General features: G+C 39.1%; 1 long non-coding RNA gene across 1 annotated transcript; it reads right to left on the minus strand.

Annotated features, from left to right (window-relative positions):
- Positions 1 to 7,183: 7,183 nt before the first annotated feature.
- On the minus strand, positions 7,184 to 10,398 carry LOC119620677 (uncharacterized). The gene is made up of 3 exons (XR_005237222.2): positions 10,285 to 10,398; positions 7,917 to 8,028; positions 7,184 to 7,325 (listed from the first exon to the last, which is right to left on the minus strand). It is a non-coding gene; the product is annotated as an uncharacterized lncRNA (long non-coding RNA).
- Between the last annotated feature and the right edge of the window lie 4,148 nt (positions 10,399 to 14,546).

The following is a 14,546-nucleotide window of genomic DNA, read 5'->3' on the forward strand; positions in this document are numbered from 1 at the left end:
AAAGTTACATCTTAACATGGCGGCCCGCAAGAGAGCTTGTATAGGGGAACTCCCATTTATAAAATCATCAGATCTCGTGAGACTTATTCACTACCACAAGAATAGGAGGGGGGAAACTGCCCACATGATTCAATTATCTCCACCTGGTCCCAACCTTGACACGTGGGGATTATTACAATTCAAGGTGAGATTTTTGGTGGGGACACAGCCAGACCATGTCAAGGCCCTAAACCCTAACGTGACGATATTGGGAGATTAGTGCCTTTACTGAGATAATTAAGGCTAAATGAGGTCAAAAGGGAGGGTTCCTATCCAACAGGACAGGTGTCTTTATGAAAAGAAGAGACACCAGAGATCTCTCTCTACATGCTCATAGAGAAAAGGTCGTGGGAAAACACAGCGAGAGAGTGGCCATCTGAAAGTTGGAAAGAACTGCCTCACCAGACATCAACTCTGACAGCACCTTATCTAGCACTTCTAGCCCCTAGAATTGTGGGAAAATAAATGTCTGTTGTTTAAGCCGCCCCAGTCTGTGGCATTGTTATGGTCCCCTGGCAGACACATGTGTGGTTGTTGACCATCTACTCACCTCACTTTCCTCTGCCTCTCTCCTGCTTTGCTCCCCTCACCCACTCATTCCAGACAGGCTAGTGGCCCTGTTCCCTGTGCCTGAAGGATTCCTCCCAGAATATCCACAGGGATCTCCCTTTCTCCCTCTTCAGGGCTTTGCTCAAATGTTCCTTCCCAGCGAGACCTTCTCTGACCACCTGTATTTAAAATCATGAAACCTCCCCTCCTCCACAGCTCATTTCATTTCCCTCCTCTATTACTCTTCATGGCACTTATCCCCTGTCGATAAATAATAGCCATGTAACTTATTTATTTGGGTGCATTGTTTGCCTCCTCCAACTATGATATAAGCTCCATGAGGGCAGAGAGTGTTGCGGTCCTATATCCTGTCAGATGAGGACAGAATAGAGGAGTGTACAAGTGTGTGTGGGAAAGAGAGAGAGACTGAGAGAGAGGGAAAGAGAGAGGGAAGAGATCACCAGTCAGATCAAGATTTTGCCCACTGGAGGCAGTTCTTTTGAGTGCTTTGACCCAAATTTACTAGATATGGACTTATAAATGCTAATAAAATAACAAAGAAAATACTGTAAAGAGTTCACAGTGCAATGAGGAGGTACTACTACCCAGCACCTGGCAGAGGGCCTGTTACAAAGGAGAAGTTCAGTGATTATTTTTTCAACCGAATGGTTATTGTCATCATGACCAGCATCTCCATAATCTAGTGACCTGCCCCCATTACTACAATCTGATTATGAGGAAGGGTTTTATCATTTGGAAACGTCACAGGTCATTGACAGCAGGGTCTTATGTGCTGACAGTGACTAGCGTAGTGCCTGACTTGTAGTAGACTCCCGGTAAATATTTGTGGAATTAACTAAATTTTTTTTCACATTTATTGCTTTAACATAAAAGAGATTACAAAGAATCAGATGAAGAGATACATAGGGAAAGGAATGTGGAAAGGGACACAGAGCTCCCAAGCCTTGTCTGGGTGTGCCCTGTTCCAGGAACCTCCACATGCTGTTATCCAGAAGCGCATCCTATCTCCATCCTTTGGGGTTTTCACAGAGGCTTCATTACATAGGCATGATTGATTAAACCATTGGCCATTGGTGATTAACTTGACCTTTAGTCCCTCTCCTTCCCAGAGATTGAAGGGTGGGGCTGAAGTCCCAACCCTCTATTCCTGCCTTGGTCTTTCCTGTGACCAGCCCTCATCCTGAAGCCACCTAAAGGTTGCCAGTCACCAGTCATCTCATTAGCATTCAAAAACATACATTACTTTGGAGAGTCCAAGGATTTTAGAAGCTGAACGCCAGGAAACAAAGACCAAATATATATCCCATAAAATAACTGTTCACTCCACTCCCTATCCTCCAACACGGATCCCTTACATTAAAAAAATGTACAACTCAAATGGTACTGGCAAATTATTGGAATCCCATTTAATCTTTAATAATTAGTTCAATCCACTCTTACGTCATGTGAATGTGTCTCTCAGGGCAAGGCCACTCAGGTTTGCAGGCTTCCCATTCAATCTTGTCAGGGTCCAAGAGCAAGAGTAGTCTCAGCAAACATAGAACTTTACCCTTCCTGGCATCTGGCATAATTGAGCGGAAAGACAATGTCATCTTTTGCTCTGAGCCTCTTTGGAAGTGTTGGTATAATATTGGATTTCTCTTATTACATGCCCATTTATTCATTTCTTTTCTTATATGATCTTATTTGAAGATATTATTCATTTCTTCAACCTCATCTACTATTTCTCCTTCTCTTCATTTATACCTAAACTTTTCCACCTTTGCTAACATAGCAGAAAATCTGGCAGGACAAAAATACTTAGACAGTCCTCTTTTAGATGTTAATTTTAAGTAATTTTCAATACCGCCCATTATCCTAATATTCCTTTCAGTAAATAAGCTTTTCTTATTCTGCCTGGCTCTGAGCATAATGTTCAAATTGGTTCAAATTTTAAAAAGCCACCATATTTTTATCTTTGGGAATAAGAAAACAGAATTTCTTACATGGTAGAAAGGAAAAATGTCACTACAAAATGTAATAACAGCATTTTACAATATGCATCTCACAAGCTGTATAAAACACACAAAGTACATCTACTAAAACTTTGTTCTAAAACAATTTTTAAATGAGCTAGTTTTTAATGCAATTAAAATTACTGAGTTAAAAAAAAAAAGATTGAGAAGGAGCTTTGCATAAACAAAAACTCTATCTGAAAATAATTATTCCTTAATTCTAAGAGTTGGGGTAGCTTTCCTTTGTTCATTAGCTTTTTAATTTTTTTTAATGTAAGTGATTTTCTTAGAGTAGAAAGTTTAGTATCAGAATTGGCTGTGTTGTATACATAGTGGTCACTTTTCAGATATTTTCCTGTCTGCTGGATTAGGACTCTTATTTTCTCCACACCCACCCTCAATACTCCCCCCTATCTCCACTGGTCTCTGAGTATCTCCACCAAAGAGCAAATCAGCAAATCAGTTGACTGAAGGTAAGTAAAAAATACATGGGGTTGATAGTTGAAACTATTGACCAGGCCGGGCACGGTGGCTCGTGCCTGTAATCCCAGCATTTCAGGAGGTCAAAGCGGGTGGATCACCTGAGGTCAGGAGTTTGAGACCAGCCTGGCTAATGTGGTGAAACCCCTTATCTATTAAAAATACAAAAAAAAAAAAAATTAGCTGGGCATGGTCGTGGGAGCCTGTAGTCCCAGCTACTCAGGAGGCTGAAGCAGGAGAATCACTTGAACCTGGGAGGCGGAGGTTGCAGCGAGCCGAGATCGCACCACTGCACTCCAGCCTGCCCTACAGAGCGAGACTCCGTCTAATAATAGTAATAAAAAAGCTACTGACCAAAATTTTTATGCTTTGAGATTTCTCTGTGAATTTGCATGAACATGGGAGCCTAGCCCATTAAACTGGCTAACTGAATTATATGACTATCTACATGTTTTCAGAGGGTAGAATGATTTTTTCCGCAATCTAATAAAATTTATATTATTATATCCTTAAACCGTAAGTGGGTATGTTGAGTATAACTTTTTAAAAATTTTTTTACTTTGAGAGATTGCATGTTTAGGTTTTAACGTATTTCCTGTTTTGTTTATTGTTTAGGCAAAATCAAAAAACTAACCTTATCAATCTGGCATTTGTTTAAATTTTTATTTGCACAGCAAACATTATTCAGTGCTGTGTTAGTATTAAAATATGAGAAATACCAGGACAAAAATACATAGACACTCCTCCTTTAGATGCTAATTTTAAGTAGCAGAAAAAGCCAAATTATGCATTCAGAATGCAAAGAAATAAGGAAAAGAAGTAACAGAAAGCGGTTAGTGTGGGCTGAGACCACTTGAGGGCATTTGAGCACTTTTGCATTCCATGCTAGTAAAGTGACAGAAGTTAGAAAGTTGGTCTATCTTTAAAGATCAACAGATAGATAGATAGATAGATAGATAGATAGATAGATAGATAGATAGATAGATTGATTTATATATATATATACATATATATATATATTTGAATAGAAGAGATACATTTTATATCTGCCCCAGAACTCATTTTGGATTTTTTTCAACATCCTTCTGACAATAAGTTAGAAAGAGATCAAAGTTGAAACTATTAGCAAGTAATAAAATTAAATCAATGAGTTATTAAATACCACATCCAAGTTATTAAAAATTATAATAAAGAGTTAAAAAAGAAAAAGTATGCTATATACAGTGAGATTATGTGAATCTCCAGACCCCCATTTCTGAAAAAAGCTCATCAAATATTCATAAATCTAAGTAACTTCCCAGTAGGACATCTCCCAAACAAAGTGTGGCTGAATCCAGAAAGCTGAAATACATAAAAACAGAATTTGGGTGTCGACTTTGACTGTCTGGAATTTATTAGGAAGCAGAAATGCCACCAAAATGGAAATGGCACACAGGGAAAAAATCCCACCGTGCTTTTATCCAGCTAGGTTGGAAATGATGTAATAAATGCACCATAATTTATGTATATAAATGTGTGAGTAACTCGTCCAGGGACTGGCAAGTGCAGAATTTTAGTGGGAAAAAAATAGTGTACATCAAAGAAATTTGACCAGTGGCCAACAACCATTAATCTCTTCATGACCTCTTAAATATATAGATGTCAAATAAAACTTGTCATTTTATTCCATCTCTCAAAGCAATACATTCTTATTTATGAAGTTATGAGAGAACATAACATTATACCTTATCTGACATACAACACACACAGAGCATACAGCAACCTTGAGAAGATTTCCTTCATAAAAATGAGGACATTGATAAATCAACAGCCATACACCTCAAGGATAATGGTTTAAGTCTGACCATAGTCCCCAGACTTAATGTGATTGTGATCTTCATTCATCTTTCCATAGTCAGCAGCCCACATCACAGAAACCACTGTATGTGATACATCACCACCAGCCAGCTTGCTAACCAGGAGAGACTTCAAATAAAGATAGCGTTGAATTATTTCAGATGTGGAGGCATGAGAGAAAATTTCAGAATTAAAAGTCAAATACTTTAAGTATCACAGTAAAAGAAAACATTTGTGTAGTTGTCCGGAAAACCTTTGAGACGTTGGCTGTAGTTCCCACAAAATTATGACATTCCATGTGCAGACGTTGTTAAGTGATAAACCTTTCCACTGATGTGGCTTTAGCAGAAGCCACTTAGCATGCTTCAGATTCATGGCTTGATAGGTTTCCATGGAGAGCTTCCCTTAAAGGTATTTCCTTCTTTGGATTTCTACAGTTCTGTATCTTACACACCTCACCAATATAACATAATGTGTTACTTATTACTACTTTTGAAATGAATAACCAACATTTCCCACCTTGAAATATACTTCAACAAAGTCTCGATCAAAATATTTCTGTTTATCTGGACACGAATTCAAGAAGTTTTGCAGATAATAATTTAAAGTATACTCAAGTAACGGTATAGTTATGTGATTGCCTTTCCCACTGCAACCTCAATAAATACTTGTAATGGAGTGTGTGTGGGGTGGGGTGTGGAGGGAAAGAGGGAGAAAAAAGCAAACAGAGTCAGTCAGATCAATATTTGGTGATTTGAAAACATACAAATAGCCAGTAGGCTTATGAAAAATGCTCAACATTAGTAATTATTAGGGAAATGAAAATTAAAATGACAATGAGTTATCATCTCATCCCTGTTAGAACAGCTATTATCAAAAAGACAAAAGATAAAAAATGTTGGCAAGGATGTAGAGAAAAGGGAACACTTCTACACTGTTGGTAGAAACGTAAGTTAGTATAGCCATTGTGGAAAACAGTGTGGAGGCACCTCAAAAAAACAAAAATAGAATTTACATATCATCCAGCAATCTCACTTCTGGGTGTATATCCAAAGGAGGTGAAATCACCACCTCAAAGAGATATCTGCGCCCTCACGTTCATTGCAGCAGTATTCACAATAGCCAAGATATGGAATCAACATAAATGTCCATCAACAGATGAATGGATTTAAAAAATGTAGTGGAATACTATTCAACCTTTAAAAAGAAGAAAATTCTGTAATTTTCAATAACATGGATGAATCTGGAGGACATTGTGCTAAGTGAAATCGGCCAGGCACAAAAAGACAAATACCATAAGATCTCACTTACATGTGGAATCTGAAAAAATCAAACTCGTGGACATAGAGGGTAGAATGGTGATTACCAGAGGCTGAGCCGCACGGTGGGGAGAATAGAATGGGGAGATGTTGGTGAAAGGAGACAAAGTTTCAGTTATATAGGAGGAATAAGTTTCGAGATCTATTACACAGCACCATAACCAGTTAACAATAATGTATCATATGTTTCAAAATTGCTTTAAAAAGTAGATTGTGAATGTTCTCACCACATAAAAATGGTAACTGTGTAAGGTGATAAAATGTTAATTCGCTTGATATAATCATGCTACAATGTATTTATATATCAAAACATCACATTGTACCCCATAAATATATACAATTATTATTTCTCAATTCAAAAGAAAAACTTGAGTTAAGAAAAGATTTTACTCCAACTGGACTTACAAATGTGAAGGAAATAAAATAACAAAGAAAGAGTTCAAAGTGCAATGAAGAGGTACTACTGCCCAATACCTGGAAGAAGACCTCTCACAAAGTAGAAGTTCGACAAATACTTTTTAACAAAATAGTCGTTGTTAACATAAACCATCATATACATAATCTAGTGACACCCTGCCAGCTATCATCATCTGATTATGAAAAAGATTTTCATCATATATAGAAACTTCCCAGGTCAGCAAGGTCAGGTCTCATGTGCTGACAAAGGCCTGCTCATAGCAACCACCCCTGCTGGCCTTGAAAAATGAATTTGCTCATCTTCTCCAAAATGGTCCAAAAGTTAATACCTTGTAAGAAATGTTATGAGATAAACAATTCTCACCTGGTGTTTCCATTTGCCCAGAGTCAGAGTACATAACCTAATCCCAAGACTCCTAAAACACATGAAAATTGGACCTGTAGTGAGACCACAAGGCATCAGGATGCATGATCATCCTTCCAAGTTCAGACGATGCTGTAGCATCAACCCACATGCAATATTTGCTTTGTGTTTTCCAGGAAGCAAAAGAAACAGGAAACCAACAAAATCAGCATCGTTGACCAATTATTCAGGGCTAGTCCTTCTCTCTTTCTCTTGATTAGTGGCTATTTCCGGCAGCTCCTAAAACTGAGGCAGCCAATGTCATCACTGTGGAAATATGGATTGTGAGTGGCACTTAGAGAGCAACCAGCTGGGGGCTGTATATTAACAAGTGCAAGAATGGGAGCAGAAACAGTGTACAGAGACCCAGAATGTGCCAAAAGATGGCAAATCACCCCCTGGGGTCCAAAACAGATCCAACTGAGAGACAGAGAGAATGATTGTCTTCTCCACAAAACTGCCTCTCACAGAACACAGAACCCTTTAGATTTATGCATGTGTTTTGACAAAACTGGATGGTTCCTATCATCTAGGGACACTGGAAGGGTCCTGTAGGGAGGCAAACAATATAAATAGGTCAACTTTTAAGAAGTTTCAGCATCCTGAGGTGTCCGAAGTCACACACCAACACCAAACCTTTGTGCACCTGGATGCTACATGCCACCCACAAAGGCCCCCTATCCAGATCTCACATTCTGTCCCAGCCTCTAATTCAGCCATCGGATAGCCAGCTCCTCTCGCTGGCCACAATAAAGCCAATTCATGTCAGTTTATTGCTGTTCAATGGATGTTAGTTCCATTTTTAAATTACATGCTTATGTGAATGCTTTTCATATTCACTACCCAAAATTTACTTACTCAGTAATTTCTTAAGATTCCAAGCTTATAGACCATTGAACTCACATCGTTTGATTACTGAGTAATTCTTAAAATCTCTTTACTGGAGTGTGACATTTATCTAAAGTCAAATCTAGAAAGAAAAAAAATATGTGATGGTAATAAACTACTATTGAAACAGAATCCTAACATGAGATGTTAAACAATAGGGCATTGTAAATAATACCCTACCCAAAAGGTTCTCTGTGATAGCCGCAGCTAAGGAAAACATATGATAACAATAATATGATTTCCATAACCCAACAGTCCTTTCACCACTTGTTCCATGTGGGGATGATATGCAATAGCTCTGCTCTACATTTTTTTGTGTGTGTGTGAAAAAATAAATTCTTTCTCACAAATAATAAATTTATAGCCAGGGAATTTCTTTATGACTCAAGCTTCCATTTCTTTAACTTACTGCTTTTAGAGACATAAATTCTATTAGCCTCTGTGTGGAAAGTTCGTTAGGGCAACTTGAGATCAGTGGGAATTGGTAAATGTCTTATAGTTTAAGATGAAAACATGCAATTCACTTAGAGTCTTTTCAGTGCTCTACAATATTCCTGGCCATTTCAACCCAATATGTGAATTCTGACTACTTCAGTCAACACTAAATTAGGCAATGGTCTACATTAATTCATTACATTTGAGTAAAGAAAGATGAACTGGGAAAAAAAAAAAAAATGGCACGCAAGAATGTATATGTCATGTCAACCAGCTGAATATGCATTTCAGAATACCATAGCCTTATTTACATTTTAGAAACTGTTTCATTCTTAAAACTACTTGTGTTAAAATCAATTCATTCTTCCAGTGCTTGAATACAAATAGGGCCCATAGGATAACAGAGATACCCCATGTATATAGTTTATTTTACTTAAGCAAACACTTAATTTTTTTTTTAATCAACGCTGTCCAGGCAATTAAATGTTTTCTTTAAAAGAAATTATTTGAAAAATACTGGAATTTGTCTTGTTGTCTATACTTCAATAGCAAGTTAATAACTTTGAACTTAAAAATATAAACTGCTATCCCTTTCCTTTTGTTTAGAGACCTTTTCTTTATAGAACATCTATACTAGTACTCTGCAAGGGGGGTTCCCTGGACAGTGCTGGCCCTGGGCGGATTGGCACCACACTGCAATGAGTTCAGTGAAACTGAGAGTGAGCACTTAGAAACTTTTCTAGTCATCTGACATGAAATTTTTTTGTCTTGTTTTTACGGAGCGGGAGGAGACGGAATCTCGCTCTGTCACCCAGGCTAGAGTACGGTGGCGTGATCTCTGCTCACTGCAACCTCGGCCTCCTGGAGTTCAAGCAATTCTCCTGGCTCAGCCTTCTGAGTAGCTGGGACTACAAGCGGACACCCCCACGCCTGGCTACTTTTTGTATTTTTAGTAGAGATGGAGTTTCACCATATTGGTGAGGCTGGTCTTGAACTCCTGACCTCGGGTGATCCACCTGCCTCGGCCTCTCAAAGTGCTGCGATTACAGGCGTGAGCCACCGCGCCTGGCCTGTCTTTTGAATCTGATATTAAATATGAGAGGTTTGCATTTTGTATGATTTGGGGTGTTTTTAAATTTAATTTTTCTAGAAATACATTTTTGTTACATTTGATTAAAACACCAGTTTATGACTGATTGAACATTTAAAAACTGATCCTTTGCCACAAATAGTTTAAGAAGCTTGGGTCTAAGCTATAAAGTGATCTGGATGGCCCGGTAACTGTTTTGTGAATTAAATGTACATTACACACATACACACACACACACACACAAACACACACACCTTATCTATATAACAGAACAGCCAACTCAGCAGAAACAAAGCTCAAAGCTCTGTGAACTCATTTCCTCAGTATCTCCAGATGTGCCACAGCTGAGGAGAGTGTTCAGAAATAGGAATGGTTTGATTACATGATTGAAGCAAATGGATTTGTTATGCCTTGATCCTTTTTCTTCCTGCCTTCCCCTCTCCCTTCCTTCTTCCTTCCTTCCTCCCCTTCCCTTCCCTCCCTCCTCCCTTTCTTTCTTCCCTTCTTTCCTCCCTTCCTCTTTTCCTTCCTTTCCTCCCTTCCTTTCTTCTTTTTCCTTTCCTATATCATCTTATTGATCTGTCTCTAAAGAGTTAAACCAAGAGCCCACAATCACACACATCAGCAAACTACATCGGTCAAATTCACTGAGGCAGAGGAAGGAGAAAAAGAGTTTAGGGATATATGGAGAAGCAAAACTATGGCTCAGAAATGCAGGTACATTAGGATCTAGAGACAAGTATCTATATCAAACAAAAGAAACATTCCTTTATGAATTCCCAGAGAATATACATTTTTCTGAATTAAACCTACCTTTTATTAATATATTTTAATTCTCTAGAAAAGGAATTTTTAAATCTGAATTTCTGAAGAACTCTTCTTGGTTGCTCCCCCATGAAAATCCAAAGGAATTTCTTCTAAAAGTCATTAATGAACATTCCTTTAGATGCTTTGGGGAAGAGAACCAGTGAAACCATTTCCCCTGTTTCCCCCTCACCCCAGCTGAAGTGTTGCAGACCACAAGACTTTGCTTGGGCCCAAATCATTTCTCCCAGACTCTGAAATATGGGTGGTTAAAAACAGGATGCCAAAACAACCATATTTCCTCCCCTCATGCTGCCCTTTTACATGTACTCAAGACAATGCAGATTTATTCTGCCTCACCTGTGTCTAATGTCAGACACATGCCCCAGAAGGTCTGACAACTGTTGTGTTTCATTTTACAATAAAAGAAGTGCATTGCCCAAACTTTCAAGAAAACACAAAGAAATGAATCTGTATCCTTTACGCTTTGCAATTCATTTTTCTTCTTTGTCGGTTCTTGAAACTGAATTCCCCGGGTTGGGGCTTTATACTACAATTTTGTCTTCTGCCCTTTTCTTTGCTTCCCCCTTCACTCTACCCCCCCTGCGCCCCACCCCCCAGGGGCTTTGGCTTCAAATCAAAACAGCTTTCAAGTGGCCAGGGACCAAGTTCCAAAGCTTCTACGTTTCCTACAGATTTCCTTCTTTCCCAGATTTTTTCTAAGCCCCACTCTTTGTAGGAAGGCATGCACCTCCAGATAGGGCCCTGACTGTAAGCATTGTGCTTGGGCCCCCATCCCGACTGCAGAAGTTTATTTGAAGTATGTTACTCTTTGCCTGCTTCTTAACTTGAGGCCCAATAGTCTTACAATGTCATTTTTTTCCTCTACTGTAAATCAAGGGACAGCTGTCTTTGGACTAAATTCCAAATAGTTGGTCTGGAAATGAACTTCTCAGTGGGTCCCTCCTCCATTCTGGCTGACATTTCCCCATTAATTTCTTTTTCTCTTTCATCCATTCATTGGCTGATGAGTCTATAAATACACCTCATCTGCTTTTACTTTGCTTTTTAAGAATAAACTGATACCAAACACACTGTCTTAATTACATCCACAGGCAAAGCATAACAAGTTTAAATGTTGTCACAATATAGTTTAAAAATTTGACATGGTTCATTATGCCAGCTGTGATAAAACTGTGAAATGAAAATCTTAGTTTGAACGTGTAAATGAGCAATTCATCTGAAAAGGTATTTTTAACATTAATAAATGAGAATACCTAGAAACCTACTAAGCAAAGGAAGGGAGTTGAACAGGAAACCGATAAGTAGATTGGTAAAGAAGCAAGGAAGCCCGGCCTCCATTCCTCTTGGGCACAACACCTCTAAAATTAGACAAGTCAGCCCTCCCAAATTCAGACCAGACCTGGAGAACGTTGTTCCTCATTCTGTTCTTGAGCATTCACATTATGGGGTGGCTGCTGATTCATGAGGATCTGAATTCTAGGGGCACATCAGGAAGGAAGGCTCAGGAAAATTCTGATTTATTCCCAGAAGACAGTAGGTTTTGGAAAACTCTGCTTTTAAGATGAAAATAAGATTAAAGGAAAGGATAAGGTAACACTCATATGTTCTTGATATAAAATTACTTCTTTTAAAACCTTTGGTTGTGATGATATGGCTGATAACTTTCCAATAACAGTAGCCCACTGGGATAAATTAACATTCTGAATTTTGTGAAGCCATCTTTGTTTTCCTGAGGTATTTTCACACAAACACATTCTTAACTGACGGAGAGCAATGGAGAAATAAATATTCATTTTTAAATGGAAAATAAAAGTCAATGGCAAGTTTCTCAGGTAGGTGACTACTATAATCTCCCAGTTTTCACACATAAAGAGCTTCAAGAAAATAGCAGTTAATGTACATTGAGTCATATGTGAAAACTGATAGACATATCAAAAAGTTTTAAATGAGCCAAAAGAAGAAAAGACTTACAGATGGCCAGATGGCTTTGACATTGATGGAGTAGTATAAGAAGAGTGATGATCAGATGTTTAACTATTTCTATGAGAATCATTCAAAGTAAATATAATTAAAATGTAGAGAAATCAATTTTGGCAATGTATAAGAAGTTGCAGACTCTAGCTGGAACCCATTCATCACTAGACGAGTTTATTAAAGGAGACTGTGGGTTTTTTGGGTTTCTGTTTTTGTTTTTGTTTTTGTTTTTTTGACAAAGTCTTCCTCTGTCACCTATGCTAGAGTACAATTGTGCACTCTTAGCTCACGGCAGCCTTGAAGTTCTGGGCTCAAGTGATCCTCCTGCCTCGGCCTCCCAAAGCTCTGGGATTACAGGCATGAGCCACCATGCCCAGCCAAGAATCTCATTTTTTTGAAAAAGCCCAGGGAACAACATGTTAATACTAACTCTGTGCTAGGCATTTTCACATAAATGTCTTACTGACTCTTTGCAGCAACTCTGCAATAGGCATGAACTCTGCACACAATAAGATGTAGAGATAGTCTCCAATTGCCATGCATTCAATTTCCATATATCATGTGTGGACAGCTATACACACTTACTACGTACTAAAATCACCCTTTTATACATCAGTTTTGATGAACAAACTTTTCGAGGGCCTTGGTGGTTGCTTGCTGGCTAATAATTCCGTTTGACAGCCCTGTTGCCAGGCAGACAATGCTGTGGATTCACCAAACCATTTAGTTTCTTTCCTGGGCACTTGGAAAAACTACATATCCCAATCTTTTTCCATCTAGATGGCATATTGTGACAATTGATGGCCAATGAAGTGTAAGCAAGTGTCAAGTGTGTACTTCTAGCCCTGGTCCTTAAAAAGACCCATAAGAGGCTGGCATGGTGGTTCACACCTGTAATCCCAGCACTTTGGGAGACTGAGGTGAGCAGATCCCTTGAACTCACCAGGAGTTCAAGACCAGCCTGGACAATCTGGCAAAACCCCATCTTTACAAAAAAATGCAAAAATTAGCCAGGCATGGTGGCATGCACCAGTAGTCCCAGCTACTGGGGAGGCTGAGGTGGGAGGATTGCTTGAGTACAGGAGGTGGAGGCTGCAGTGAGTCCTGATTTTGCCATTGCACTCTAACCTGGGTGACAGAGCCAGACCCTGTCAGAAGAAGAAGAAGAAGGAGAAGGAGAAGGAGGAGGAGGAGGAGGAGGAGGAGGAGGAGGAGGAGGAGGAGGAAGAGGAGGAGGAGGAGGAAGAGGAGGGAGGAAAGGAGAAGAAAAAGAAGAAGAAGGAAGAAAGAAGAAAAGAAGAAGGAGAAGGAGAAGGAGAGGAGGAGGAGGAGGAGGGAGGAGGAGGAAGAGAGGAGGAGGAGGAAGAGGAGGAGAAGGAGAAAGAAAAAGAAGAAAGAAAGGAAGAAGAAGAAGAAGAAGAAGAAGAAGAAGAAGAAGAAGAAGAAGAAGAAGAAGAAGAAGAAGAAGAAGAAGAAGAAGAAGAAGAAGAAGAAAGAGGAGGAGGAGGAGGAGAAAGAGACAGAGGAGGCAGAGGAGGAGGAGGAGATGATGTGAGAATCCCTCTCTTTGCTCATCGGCTGCTGAATAAAGCAGACCCCAGGCACAGGCGTCCAGGGGAGAACCATGATGGAGTAACAGAGTCTCTGAGGAGAGATGCCAGGACACCTGAGTTCTGGCAATTTAAGAAGAGCTGCCCAAGCAAGATCAGCTCCAGTGGACCTCTCTCTCTCATAGATAGATAGATAGATAGATAGATAGATAGATAGATAGATAGACAGAGAGATAGATATTTTTTGAGATAGAGTCTTCCTCTGCTGCCCAGGCTGGAGTACAGTGGCATGGTCATGGTTCACTGCAGCCTCTACCTCCTGGCCTCAAGAGATCCTACCACCTCAGCCTCAAGTAGCAGGGACTACAGGTGTGTGCCACCATGCCTGGGAAATGTTTTAATTTTTTGTAGAGACAGGGTCTTGCTATGTTGTCACAGGCTGGCCTTGAACTCCTGGGCCTCAAGTTATCCTCCTGCCTCAGCCTCCCAAAGTCCACTGGACTGGACTTTTTATGACAAAAAAATTTAAACTAAATCAGTGAGGTTTGGAATTTGTTTTGTAACAGCAGTAATTAAAAATAATTACCCCTAAGAAATAACTTCTGTGAATTCAGTGATCCAAACAAAGATTAATATTTAATATTTGAATATTTTACTGTAATTTGTCATAATGTTTCTATTAAAAATGGTGAAAAATAGAATAATAAAGGTTTAAATATACTA

This window comes from Chlorocebus sabaeus, chromosome 11 (genome assembly GCF_047675955.1).
Source record: "Chlorocebus sabaeus isolate Y175 chromosome 11, mChlSab1.0.hap1, whole genome shotgun sequence".
NCBI lineage: Eukaryota > Metazoa > Chordata > Mammalia > Primates > Cercopithecidae > Chlorocebus > Chlorocebus sabaeus.